Below are 13,360 nucleotides of genomic sequence, written 5' to 3' on the forward strand. Positions count from 1 at the left end.
GCAGGTGAATAAGATGGGAAAGGCATTCCAGGCAGAGAGCACAGCATGGAGAAAAGCATGGAAGCATAAAATGGCATGTTCCATTTAGGAAAATCTGATAAAGTTCTGTATGGCCAGAGCATAGGATCAGGGTGAGAGTCAGAGAAAAGGCAGTAGTGAGGATGGTGGGGGTCTAGGGCCCAACCTCAGACCTAGAAAGACACTACATTATCTTGCAGGGACTGTACTTTTTCTGAGGGAATGGGGAACCATGGATAATTACTGAGCAAAGAGATTTTCCTTTTAAAATGATCACTCTTGATGAGGGGTAGGGGATAGCCTAGAAGGGAGAAACACTGAGGGTCCATTATAAGGGAGAAACATAAACCATCAGTCTCTAATCAAGGTGACCTGAGATCCACTAAACATTACAATCCAGTTTTGAGCAGCTGCTCTCAGTCCATGGCTTCTCACACACCAGATGCCACTGGGCATGCTCAGCTCAGAGGAACCTTCTCAGTCCTACTAGCAGCCAGAGAAACCCAGGAAGAGAGAGTATCCCAGGAAACCACAAAGGAGCTCTAGTGCAAACCTAACTCAGAATAAATCTAAAAGTCCTGTGTCGCTTCCACTCCATAAACCCATCCCAAGGTAGCTTTACTGTCTGCAGAGCCCCTCCAAGTTTCATCCCCTGAGGCCTCTGGTGTGGCTCATTTCCTTATCTTTCTGCTCTTTTCTAAGCTCAGTGTAGTATGGTGGAAAAAACATAATTTTGCCCAGGAGATCAATGATTTGGATTCCAAAGTCCCAGTTCTTATTAACTAGTCTCCATCCCCGGACCTCAGTTTCTCCATTTGTAGTCCTACCTCCCTCAAAGAAGGATGAGAATGGGTTCTATAGAATCTCAAGTACCATTAAAGTAGAAGAACTCCTCCTCCTGCCTCAGAACATTTTTGTACTGGATTTTAAATTAACTGCCTGATATAGAGATGGCTGCTTCCTTCAGCCCAGAGTGTGGGTGTTCAGTCAGGACCACTGCTGTACAAACCACAGAAGTTTCCAGAAGAGCAGTTCTGGCACATGGGGCTCACCAGAGTTGTTCTAATACTTCCCCTTCAGTTCACGGTGAAGACCATTTAAGCCTCATGACAAAGAAGGGACAGACCAGGTCTCTTCAACCAGGTCCTTTGCAACTTAGGTGGCTGTCCCATCTTCCAGTTCCAAGGACCCAGCTGTGTAGAACCCTGCCTTTCTGAGACAGAGATGGGCCAAGGGCAGTTCTACAAAGGGTGGTGGACTGCCCTGCAAGGAGAAGGAAAACGGTGTCTGAGAACAACCAGGCATTGTTGGCCCTCCCCACCCGCCCCCCACCCCCTGCCTGGGGTCTGGCAGGGCTGAGCCTGAGTAGGCAGAGGAGCAGCCTGGAGGCTCTGGCAACATGGGGGGCAGCCTCTGCTGTGGGGAGGGGAGCATGGGGTTCTGTGTGACAGCTGGGCTTACAATGTGGGCATTGTTCCCTCCCTGAGTTGCATCTGTTCCCCTAAGGGTGGAGGACAGAGAAGAACAGAGTTGGGAGCAGCTGCCAGGGCCCTGGAAGAAAGCTCATGTGCTGCCTGGCTAGAGGAAAGGGAAATATTAAATGTTCCTGTGGCGGCCCACCCATAAGCCAACCTGACAAAGGTTAGAGATGCAACAGAAGAGTACCAACTCCCTCTGCCACAGACCTCTCCCCACCCCAGTTTCTTTGATTCTTTCTCTTATTTCAGTCATTTCATACCATGCTGTGCTTTGCCTGCTATTGTCATTTTATTTTTTTTACCTTTTACTATCTAAGCATTTCTTTTGTACACTTCAGTATTTCCCTAAGTACCTTTCTATAACATATTATGCCTATTATATTGACCTTTAAAATCATAAAATTCAATTGCAGTGCACTCAAACCTGTGTATACTCATTACATCGTTGATGATTCTATATTTTGAAAAGAAATTTGATGATATGGATCAAGAAGAGTAAATAAATGTCTGTCCCCTTTCAGCTGAAATAAACGTGTCTGAGTATGCTACGTGCTAATATTTATGTGATTTCTCATTAATCCTCACTAAAATCCTACCAGCTATGAAATAGCATAAATAAAGTTTACAGGTGAGAAAACTGTAGGTCAATAACATTAAGTGATTTGACCAAGACCACACAGGTAGTAGATGAAAGATCAATCCCATATCTTCTAACTCTAAATCCAGTGCTCCTTCCGTGGTGCCAGTCTTCCCACGTCACCCAGTAATCCCACTCTGGGAGATTTATGCTGATGAATTTTGCTTTTTAATTTTAAAATCAAAGGTAAAAAGTGTTCACTGCACTGTTGAAGATAACTGGAAGCAATCTAAATATGCAACTACAGAAGAATAGTTAAGCAAATTGTGACAAATTCACTAAAAACAATATTACTCAACCATTAGAAATTAAAATTTTATAGATAACTGCAACATAGAAACTTTTCATAACTGAAAAATGTGTATGTATATTGTGATGGCAACTGTGTGCAAGTGTACCAATACAAATAAGGACAAGCAGGGCATCTGGCAAAATGAAGCACTGTTTACAGCAAAGTACAATTCTGGGTAAATTTTTCCTTACAAGTGTTTTTCAATGCCATTATGATGTCTTAATAATAAATAAGCTTATAATATCCTTGCTGATTTTTTAATGCCAGACACATGTGCTTTGCCAAAGTTTCTGTTTTATCTGCTGATTTAAATACATTTAATTTTGCTTTACAGAAACAAACATAAAATGAAAATTTTCTTCAAACTAAGATTTTTTAATTCCATATTTTATTTGGGTTCTTTTATAATTTATAACTTTCTCTGTGGGGATCTTAGAATATATCAAAATCAGGCCAATGTCTGTAATTGCCACTGGCTTTGACTGCGCTAATTATGCTATAACAACCATTTGGCATTCAGCCACGCTGGGAAAAGAGGAAGAGACAACAGCAGAAAATAATCAGGACCTTGCCTGAGCTTCACAACAGCCAGGGACTTGGGAAGAAAGGTGCCTGCTCCGTCACAGGGTCACTTTCTCGCAGTGCCTCAGCTCCTCCCAGCCTCTAAAGATTTTGAGATTTCCGGTATTTTCAGAAACTATTTGACCACAAGGAGCAGGAATCCACTTAGACTAGTTCAAATATGTGGGAGTTGATTATAAGATTACTGAAGATACCCGAGACACCCCCAAAGCACAGGAAGTTAGCCTGGCCTTGTGGGACTTGCAAGCCATGGAACCCAGGACTTGGGCTCTGCTTCTTTCTCCCTTCTCTCTTCTCAATCTTTCTCTCTCTCCCTCCCCACTTCCCTTTTCTCTCTGGCCTGCATCCTGCTCCTCACTCAACAACTCACAGGAGATGCAGCCCCAGTCAGCCACCCCAGCATTTTCCTCACTTTCTCAGGCCCAGCTTCCTCTGCTCCCTCCCCAACTCTTGCCTCATCCCCTCTGAAAACATCAGGTTCTGTCACAATCAACAAGGTCCCAGTCTAACAAGAACAAAGATTTAGCAAGAAGAATGCTCAGTGCAAACCCCAAAGGGGAGGTGGTTGGTCAAGGAGGCTAATACAAGGACACCCATCCTATCAGAAGAAACCAAGATTGGGCAAAAAGTCAGGAGCTGATAAAATACCCAGGCAACAATTTAGGGGAAAGAAAAACAATATTTATCCTCAAAGTAAACAGCAAAATAAGTCAGTAAACTGAACAGGTTCATGGTTAAGTTGGCGGCAAGAGTTCTTAGGGTGTGCTGGCCTGAGGCTGCAGTGCTGGGGATACCATACAATGCTGACTTTGCCAGCTCAGACTTCAGCAAAGAGGTAAAAGCAATAAAAAGGGAAACATGGGTATATCTTAGACAGCATCAAATGAGCAAAGATGACAAAACTGGAGTTAGGAAACTTGACTCTGCCACTAATTTGCTAACTTAACTTGTGTAAGTCATTCTCCTCTTTGGGCCTCAGTTTCCCCATCTATAATGTGAAGAGACTGAATTAAGAACACTTGAGGCCCCTCCAGCAATGACCCTCGAGGCAGTGGTGTGCTGAAGTCAGCTCTTACTGGATCATGAAAACCAACTGTTAAGTTTGGGAGAATTTTGTGAATTTGTTGTTAAATAGCTATTATAAAAAAATTAGTTACATACATTTACAATTAAATAAATCATATTAAAACCCAAGAGTAAAAATACTCAAAACTTATCACTTCCTAATTATTTTACTACATTTTACTATTATCTATGCCAGTGGTCAGCTAACTTTTTCTGTAAAGGGAAAGATACTAAATATTTTAGGCTTTGAGGGCCACAAACAATCTCTGTCACGTATTGTTCTACTTTTTTTTAAACACTTTAAAAATGTAAAAACCAATCTTAGTTCACGGACTGCACAAAAACAGGACCTGTGTCAGATCTGGCCTACAGGCCATAATTTGCCAACCAATGATCTATGCTCCTGAGGTTACTTAACATCTATTTCACTTACATGTTAGAAATACTATATAATTGTGTGCTACTGAGAATCTCTTCCCAACTCCATGTTCAATGATATCACATTGGCAGCTAAAAATTGGCAATTGTGGGAGTATTTACACTATGGAAATGGGTAAACGCTGCAAACTAGGGCTTTTTTTCTTGGAGAGCCTACTGTTAAACATTTATCAGCACTTCACTGCCCTGAGGTCTCAGTGGGAGAGAATTTCAGGAAACTAAAGTGCTTTACCAACTCACTCGGAAAATCCAGACAGAAACAGAATGAACAGGGGAAATGCAGTCCATGGACTCAGAGGAAAAGAAAGGCTGAAGGATACACACCCCTGCATCCCTGGACATGGCTTAGTCAACAGGTGGTCCTTTACGACTACCCGCAGCATTCAGGCTTGCTTTTCTGGGCCTGAGACTTATCCTATTTTTCTCTTCCTTCACTTTGAAAATGCTGTTTCTGTCCTTGCTGCTGCCCTGGACAGTAAGAGAGCTGCTGAGGTCTGCCCAGAAGCTGCTAGGGACAGACAAAGGGTTCACGACTGTCAGGGAGCTGAGAAGATGCCAAAAGGAAAGGGACTTTTATGTGGAACAGCCACCTCTGCTGTTCTGGTGTGGATTGGGGGCTTCTCTTAAAATAGAACAATAAGCGTGCAAGTCTAGACTAAGCAGCAATTTTGGCTTTAGGAAAAACTGATACCCAGCAGGATGAGGATAAGCCAGAGAAAGTTTGTTTTCAGCAATTTGGCTCAACTGGGCAGGAAAAGTGCCTGGCAAGGAACAAAGACACAAGCAAAACCAGGAGTAAGTCTTCAGGGCATTTGTGAGGTGACCCTCCTATAAATTCCCAGACTGTAAACACTGCCTTTGGAGAAATGAGCTGCAGCCTTCACAGTTCTGGAATAAATTGTCTCTGTGCCCTACACCTCTCTCTAAGCTCCAGGGAAAATCCACCCTGGGCATTTATTCCACCTCTCACCCACCTGCTCTGCTTCTCCCAGCTAATCAAAAGGGAAACCGATGGAAACCAGAAAAAAGTAGCATCTTACCCCAACTCCCAGTTTCCTAATCCAAATAATAAAATATGCTGGGGAAGTGGAAGGGAGGAGAGAGCAAGGTTTGGTGGGGGTGGCAGAAGAAGAGGTGGTTAGAGACAGCTGCATAGACAGAGGGACTCTTGAACTGACCCTTGAAGGAACAGGCAGAGAGTAAAAGGAAAGGGTACTTCAGACAAAGGCAGTGGAGTGTGAAAATGCAAGATACGGTTGTTACATTTAAAGGGGCTCAAACTCATTAGTCACAGGAGAAACTCAAGTTAAAAGCCACAGTGTGAGGCAGAAAGCCACAAAGAGAACATAACTCCCACCCCAACAATGAGAAAAAGCCAGACAATCTGTAAAATCGTAACTTCCCTTGAGCCCCTCAGAGAGCAGAGCTTACAGGACAACCAGGAGAAATGAATTCCAAAGACTGACCATCCCCACCAGAGAGAGACAAGACACAAGAGCTGTTCCACCTTCGCCAGAGCTTCTTTGGAGGAAGAGGGTAAGAAAAGAGTTTACATTATAACAAATTCTTAAAAGCCGGGTATGGGTTGGCAAGAAGTTAAGAATCCCCGGGAGCCCCAGACACAAGAGGAGGTCATACTCCCAAACTCTTTTCCACAATCTCTACCAGGTACTCAGAAAAAGACTGAGGCAGGCAGGAGAGCTGACAGAGCCCACACTGGCCCACAGGCACAAAACCCCACACATTTTCCAGAACGTTCTCTCATAAGAAACCAAAGCCTTGGGCTTCCCTGGTGATGCAGTGGTTAAGAATCCACCTGCCAATGCAGGGGACACAGGTTCGAGCCTTGGTCTGGGAAGATCCCACATGCCACGGAGCAACTAAGCCCGTGCTCCACAACTACTGAGCCTGCACTCTAGAGCCCGCAAGCCACAACTACTGAGCCCACATGCCACAACTACTGAAGCTTGCACGCCTAGAGCCCAGGCTCCGCAATGAGAGAACCCACCACGGTGAGAAGCCCACACACCACAATGAAGAGTAGCCCCTGCTTGCCACAACTAGAGAAAGCCCGCCCACAGCAACGAAGACCCAACACAGCCAAAATTTAATTAATTAATTAATTAATTTTTTTTAAAAAAAGAAACCAAAGCCTTAAGTCACTAGTGGAAAGGTACACAACCCTCCCACTCCCAAGGCCCAGGCAAAGATCCACTGTCTGCAGAAGGGGTAGAAACACAGTCACCTGCCTCTGAGGAAGAAGTAGGAAACTTCTCTCACTGCATGGTGACCTTTGCACTGAGTAACAAGCAACAGCACTCTTATGCTGGGGAAGAGCAGAAAACCCTCCTGCAAACCAGTCCTTGATAATAGTTACAATTATACACCCTAGAGAATAACTAAAATTCATAAGACTGATGATGCCAAGAATTGGCAAGGATGCAGAACAACAAGAACTCTCCTGGTAAGAGTGAAAATTGGTGGCACCACTTTGGAAAACTATTGGGCACTACCTCCTAAAGATAAACCATGAGTATATCCTATGACCCAACAATCCCACTTCTAGGTATTTATCCAAGTGAAATGAGTATATATGTGAGACAATGGCATATAAAAGAGCATTCATGGCAGAATTATTTGAAATAGCCCCAAACTATAAGCAACCGAATAATCACCAACAGTATTACATATAAGTTGTGTAACTGTACTTTCTTCAAACAGTGGGTTGAATACTATACAGCAATGATAATGAACAAACTACTTTAACTTGCAACACAAATAATCACTATGTTGGGGAAAAGAAGCCAGTTTAAAAAAAAATCCATGAATTCATTTATATGAAGTTCAATGGGCAAAACTAATACATGGAAGAGAAATCAGATAGCAATTACCCTTTGGAGGGTAGTAAAAGGATGGGAGGAGGAGGGGAGCTTCCAGGGTCCTGGCAATGACCTACTTCTTGATCTGTTTCTGGTTACACAGGTCCACACTGTGAAAATACATCTCTCATAAGAGAGAAGACAGAAGGCAGGTGAAAGTGGAGCCAGAACGTGGAAGGGCCTTGAGGTCCAAACCAACGGGTTTAGCCTTTGTTCCACAGCAAAGGAGTGCCACCAAAGGCACTTTTTTTTTTTTAGATAACTGTAGATTCATACACAGCTGTAAGAAATAATACAGATATATCCTTCATCCAGTTTCCCCCAATGTTGACATTCTCCAGACGTATAGTACAGTCTCACAACTAGGAAAATGACATTGATACAATCCACCCACCTTATTCAAATGTCACCAATTTCACATGAACTCATTTGTGTTTGTACGTGTGTTTACTTCCATGCAATTTTATTGCATGCGACTACTATCACAGTCAAGATACAGAACACCCTTTTATGGAATGGTTAAACAAATGGTGGCGCATCTATACCATGGAATACTACTCAGCAGTAACAGGAAACAACTGATGCACAGACAGGGAACTAAGCCTAGTGGAAAAAAAGCCTATCTAAAAAGGTTACAGAGAGGACAGACAGCAGATGCAAGAAGAATTACAATTCTGCAGCCTGTGGAAGGAAAACCACATTCACAGACAGACAGACAAAATGAAAAGGCAGAGGACTTTGTACCAGATGAAGGAACAAGATAAGACCCCAGAAAAACAACTAAATGAAGTGGAGATAGGCAACCTTCCAGAAAAACAATTCAGAATAATGATAGTGAAGATGATCCAGGACCTCGGAAAAAGAATGGAGGCAAAGATCGAGAAGATGCAAGAAATGTTTAACAAACACCTAGAAGAATTAAAGAACAAACACCTAGAAGAATTAAAGAACAAACAAACAGAGAAGAACAATACAATAACTGAAATGAAAAATACACTAGAAGGAATCAACAGCAGAATAACTGAGGCAAAAGAACAGATAAGTGACCTGGAAGACAGAATGGTAGAATTCAATGCCATGGAACAGAATAAAGAAAAAAGAATGAAAAGAAATGAAAACAGCCTAAGAGACCTCTGGGACAATATTAAACGCAACAACATTCACATTATAGGGGTCCCAGAGGAAAAGAGAGACAGAAAGGACCCGAGAAAATATTTGAAGACATTATAGTCAAAAACTTCCCTAACATGGGAAAGGAAACAGCCACCCAAGCCCAGGAAGCACAGAGCGTCCCAGGCAGGATAAATCCAAGGAGAAACACGCCGAGACACAAAGTAATCAAATTGGCAAAAATTGCTCGGTGCTTTGTGACTGCCTGGAGGGGTGGGAGAGGGAGGGTGGGAGGGAGGGAGATGCAAGAGGGAAGAGATATGGGAACATATGTATATGTATAACTGATTCACTTTGTTATAAAGCAGAAACTAACACACCATTGTAAAGCAATTATACTCTAATAAAGATGTAAAAAAAAATAAAAATTAAAAAAATTATAGGTAAAAAAAAAAATTTGGCAAAAATTAAAGAAAAATTACTGAAAGGGAAAAATGACAAATAACATACAAGGGAACTCCTATAAGGTTAACAGCTGATTTCTCAGCAGAAACTCTACAAGCCAGAAGGGAGTGGCATGATATATTTAAAGTGATGAAAGGGAAGAACCTACAACCAAGATTACTCTACCTGGCAAGGATCTCATTTAGATTTGATAGATAAATCAAAAGCTTTATAGAGAAGCAAAAGCTAAGAGAATTTGGCACCACCAAACCAGCTCTACAACAAATGCTAAAGGAACTTCTCTAAGTGGGAAACACGAGAAGAAAAGGACCTACAAAAACAAACCCATAACAATTAAGAAAATGGTAACAGGAACATACATATTGATAATCACCTTAAACGTGAATGGAGTAAATGCTCCAACCAAAAGACACAGGCTTGCTGAATGTATACAAAAACAAGACCCATGTATATGCTGTCTACAAGAGACCCACTTCAGACCTAGGGACACATACAGACTGAAAGTGAGGGGATGGAAAAAGATATTCCATGCAAATGGAAATCAAAAGAAAGCTGGAGTAGCAATACTCATATCAGATAAAATAGACTTTAAAATAAAGAATGTTACAAGAGACAAGGAAGGACACTACATAATGGTCAAGAGATCAATCCAAGAAGAAGATATAACAATTGTTAATATATATGCACCCAACATAGGAGCACCTCAATACATAAGGCAAATGCTAACAGCTATAAAAGAGGAAATCAACAGTAACACAATAATAGTGGGGGACTTTAACACCTCACTTACACCAATGGACAGATCATCCAAACAGAAAATTAATACGGAAACACAAGCTTTAAATGACACAATAGACCAGATAGGTTTAATTGATATTTATAGGACATTCCATCCAAAAACAGCAGATTACACTTTCTTCTCAAGTGCACACAGAACATTCTCCAGGACAGATCACATCTTGGGTCACAAATCAAGTGTCGGTAAATTTAAGGAAAATGAAATCATATCAAGCATCTTTTCCAAACACAATGCTGTGAGATTAGAAGTCAATTACAGGGAAAAAAACGTAAAAATCACAAACACACAGAGGCTAAACAATATGTTACTAAATAACAAAGAGATCACTGAAGAAATCAAAGAGAATATCAAAAAATACGTAGAAACAAATTACAACGAAAACACGATGATCCAAAACCTATAGGATGCAGCAAAAGCTGTTCTAAGAGGGAAGTTTATAGCAATACAAGCCTACCTCAAGAAACAAGAAAAATCTCAAATAAACAACCTAACCTTACACCTAAAGGAACTAGAGAAAGAAGAACAAACAAAACTCCAAAGTTAGCAGAAGGAAAGAAATCATAACAATCAGAGCAGAAATAAATGAAATAGAAACAAAGAAAACAATAGTAAAGATCAATAAAACTAAAATCTGGTTCTTTAAGAAGATAAACTAAGTTGATAAACCATTAGCCAGACTCATCAAGAAAAAGAGGGAGAGGACTCAAATCAATAAAATTAGAAATGAAAAAGGAGAAGTTACAAAGGACACTGCAGAACTACAAAGTATCCTAAGAGACTACTACAAGCAACTCTATGCCAATAAAATGGACAACCTGGAAGAAATGGACAAATCCTTAGAAAGGTATAACCTTCCAAGACTGAAACAGGAAGAAATAGAAAACATGAACAAACCAATCACAAGTAATGAAGTTGAAACTGTGATTAAGAATCTTCCAACAAACAAAAGCCCAGGACCAGATGGCTTCACAGGCGAATTCTATCAAACATTTAGAGAAGAGCTAACACCAATCTTTCTCAAACTCTTTCAAAAAACTTCAGAGGAAGGAACAATCCCAAACTCAATCTATGAGGCCACCATCACCCTGATACCAAAACCAGACAAAGATAATACGAAAAAAGATAATTACAGACCAATATCACTGATGAATATAGATGCAAAAATCCTCAACAAAATACTAGCAAGCAGAATCCAACAACACATGAAAAGCATCACACACCATGATCAAGTGGGATTTATCCCAGGAATGCAAGGATTCTTCAATATATGCAAATCAATCAGTGTGATACACCATATTAACAAACTGAAGAATAAAAACCATATGATCATCTTAATAGATGCAGAGAAAGCTTTTGACAAAATTCAACACTCATTTATGATAAAAACTCTCCAGAAAGTGGGCATAGAGGGAACCTACCTCAACATAAAAAAGGCCATATATGACAGACCCACAGCCAACATCATTCTCAGTGGTGAAAATCGGAAAGCATTTCCTCTAAGATCAGGAACAAGACAAGGATCTCCACTCTCGCCAGTATTATTCAACATAGTTTTGGAAGTCCTAGCCATGGCAATCAGAGAAGAAAAAGAAATAAAAGAAATACAAATTGGAAAAGAAGAAGTAAAACTGTCACTGTTTGTAGATGCCATGATACTATACATAGAGAATCCTAAAGATGCCACCAGAAAACTACTAGAGCTAATCAATGAATTTGGTAAAGCTGCAGGATACAAAATTAATGCACAGAAATCTCTTACATTCCTATACACTAACAACGAAAGATCAGAAAGAGAAATTAAGGAAACAATCCCATTCACCATTGCAACAAAAATAATAAAATACCTAGGAATAAATCTACCTAAGGAGGTAAAAGACTTGTAAAAAAAATTAAAAATAAAAAGGTTTACGTACTGTATAGTTCTATGTATATAACATTCTTGAAATGACAAAATTATAGAGATGGAAAACAGATTAGTGGTTATCACGGGTTAAGGAAGGGGGGGAGAGAGGTAAGTAGCTTTGAAAGGGTAGCAACAAAGGCTTTTGAGCAGAGGAGGGACATGAATAGCACAGGCCAGAGAATCTGGCTCATTTTTAGTGCCTTGGCTCTGACTTTTCAAGACTTTAACCCTCCCACCCCTCATCCATACCACCCCTACCCCCATGCCACTGCCACCCTCAGCAGCTGTCTCTTTCTGCTTTAATACCTAGTGAATTAGCAATGGCTTGGGCTTTGAGTAAAGGGTCTTGTTAATAATAGGCTCTCCCCACTGGCAACCCAATATAGTATCATGTGTCCAGTCGGAAAGGGTGCTCCCCCTCTGCTCTGAGAATCTTTTTTGTTCTCCTGCAGACCTCCTAGAGAAGCTGAGAGCCCATTGACATACTTAGTGCATTAGCTGTCTTATGGGTTTGGGAGGGTTTTTTCCCCCCTCTTGCTCCTGTTTCTTCCCTGGATGTTATTCTATTAAACTGTTTCAAAAACAAATCTGTTTTTACAGGGGCGGAGGGGAAGTTGGTGGTTAGTATGACATTTCTCGGTTATTTTGAAATTAGACCCATAGGAAGCCTCCAGGCACACAGTAAAGTCTGACATAATCCAGTTACAAAGGAGGAATAAGGGGGCTGATGATCTCGCGGGAACAGGCAACTCCCTGATATACTAATGGATGGCAGACTGGGCACCAGAAGCCAAATAAGAAAAGGAAGTGCATTTCACCAACACAACCAGGAAGAAGATCTATGCCCTGTGAGAGGCACGCCAGGCCTTTAGGAACAACCAACCCCTAAGTAAACCTTTGACTCTCCTTTGACGCTGTGAGCCAAGCACTGTGCATCCTGCTGGGGACAGTTTCTACAGTAAATAGACTACCTGTGAAATCAGGAGGGAAGGGCTTCTTAGAGGCAACATGTGAGCTGGGCTTAAAGAATGAGTAGTTTGCCACGTAGTAAAGGAGAGTGGAGAACGGTATCCCAGATGAAGGGGACAGCATGAGGAAAGGTACAGGCCTGGAGTAGACTGGTGTGACTGGAGAGTGTGATGTGCAGAGGGAAATAGGGGAAAATGAGGCAGGCGAAGTAAGGTGGCCAGCAGATCAGGAAGAGCCTCATCTCTCATGATAAAGAACTTGGTCTTTAAGCAACAGGCAAGCATTAACAGTTTTGAAAGCAGGGGTGAGACTCAGTTATTTTAGAAAGACTACTCAAGTGGCACCATGCAAGCAAGATAAATTACAGGGGGTGAAACTCTAGTCAGAGACATTGTTAGGAGCCCGCCACTTTCTCTCATCCTCTTCACTAAGAATCAGCCGAGGAAATGATCCCACTTCCCAGGAGATTTACATATTAAGACGGTTTCTCTTGTTGGGACAGGACTTGTCAAAACAAGCATCAGGCTTTTGCTGACTGAAAAAAGAAAAAAGCATTGAGCACTGCTTACAAAGGGGTGGGGGCTCCCAGCTCAAAGCTGCAGGAATCAGGCCTTTCTGAGTTTGTATGGTAGACCATCAAGGGGCTGCAGAGCAGCCTTGAGAAAGATCTAGCGCTGTGTCCAGACTGGGGATTCAGGATGTCTGGGCACACCTGGCAAATGGGA

The sequence above is a fragment of the Monodon monoceros genome, unplaced genomic scaffold (genome assembly GCF_005190385.1).
Source record: "Monodon monoceros isolate NGI ecotype Baffin Bay Population unplaced genomic scaffold, NGI_Narwhal_1 Super_Scaffold_5, whole genome shotgun sequence".
Lineage (NCBI taxonomy): Eukaryota > Metazoa > Chordata > Mammalia > Artiodactyla > Monodontidae > Monodon > Monodon monoceros.